The following is a 1,754-nucleotide window of genomic DNA, read 5'->3' as shown; positions in this document are numbered from 1 at the left end:
ATATATATATATAAAAATATATATATATATATATAACATAAAAAGATTAATTGAAGCTTTTTATGTTACATCCCCCCTCGCCCAAAAATGCTTCATTGCAATCCAAAAATTTTAAAAACTATCTATTTGCAAAATCTTCCCTCTGATAAAAGCACAATTAAAATGAAAATAATCAAATTTGTAATATTAACAATATATAATAGTAATATGACTTATAAAAAAAATACACGTTTGTACACATGTTAAAAATAATAACATAAACTGTTCGAGGAATAAAAAAAATTGCAGTAGAACTACTTGCAAACTTAAAAGTTTGATTTTCATTTTTAATAGTTTTTTTGACTTCAGTTTTTTCAGTTCAAAGTATTTTGTTTGAAGATCACAACAAAGTTTTTTCACCATAAGAAGTATTCACCATAATAACACAATTCAAGTTAACTGTTCAATCATGATGATAAAAATTTATAATTTTTTTTTTTTTTTTTTTAAAGTGTAAGTTAAAATGTAAAACGCATAATACAAAAAACAGTTTTACAGGAAAAATTTCCATCTGAAATTATTATAGAAAATAAATATTTATTTAAGAAAAAAAAAATATAGAAAAGAAAAGAGAAAGAAACATGAATTGCCTGTTTTGCACATAAGTTAAGCCACGGATTTCTCCGAAATGGATTTGCACACGGAAAAATTATATAAATTAACAAAGAAATTTTTTAGTAAATAATTTTAGCCATGGATTTACCCGAAATGGATTTGTACATGGGAAAATTATATAAATTAGCAAAGAAATTCATTTAGTAAATAATTTTAGCCATGGATTTGCCCGAAATGAATTTGCACATGGAAAAATTATATAAATTAACAAAGAAAATTTTTAGAAAATATATCTACAACAATATACGTTTGACTCAATGATTTTATATAGAATTTTATTGCTTTAGTTGGGTATCCATTGTTTTTTTATCAAATTTTGAAAGAGTTTATCTATTTGTTTTTTGGATAAATAAATATTACTACATATTCTTTTAATTCTATCCATTTCATTAAAAGTGGTATTTAAATATATGTTCCTAGAAACATTAGAATTCCAAGTAATTAGTTTATTTATATTAAAATTAAAATCATTTTTTTTATCCTATAAATCAACAAAGCAGATATTTTCTTCTTTTATAATACCCAAATCCAAAAGATTGAAATTAATATTATCATCATGATTACGAAGCAAGATTAATTCCTCGGGGTAAATATTATTTAATAAAATAGTATAATCTTGAAAATTAAAGATAATTAAATCATCAATAAATCTAAAAACAAATTTAATACTAAGAGTATATTTTTTTCGTAATAATGCAAAATTAAGTTATCCAAGAGAGATGAATAATTAGATCCTTGTGATATTCCATCAATTTGAAGAAAAGTATCCCTTCCATTGTAAAGATAATTATTAAAAAGACAAAAATTAATCAGAATTTCCCAATAATCAAAATCGCAACAAAGAATATTTTTAAAATCATAGTAATAGTTCAAAAGGACATATTTTAGTTAAGAAAGGGGAATGCTATTGAAAAGATCCTGGAAATCAAAAGTCGCAATAGAACTAATTTTATTATGTTTTATGAAATCCAAAATCGGTTGATTATTAGTGATAATCCAAGAGAAACCTCCTTTAAAAATATTGTTAATAATTTTATTTAAATAGTTAGAGAAAATGGTGTCAGGTTTAGGATATAGGTCAGGATATATATATATATATA

The sequence above is a fragment of the Parasteatoda tepidariorum genome, chromosome 5 (genome assembly GCF_043381705.1).
Source record: "Parasteatoda tepidariorum isolate YZ-2023 chromosome 5, CAS_Ptep_4.0, whole genome shotgun sequence".
NCBI lineage: Eukaryota > Metazoa > Arthropoda > Arachnida > Araneae > Theridiidae > Parasteatoda > Parasteatoda tepidariorum.
This window is presented reverse-complemented; position numbering follows the sequence as displayed.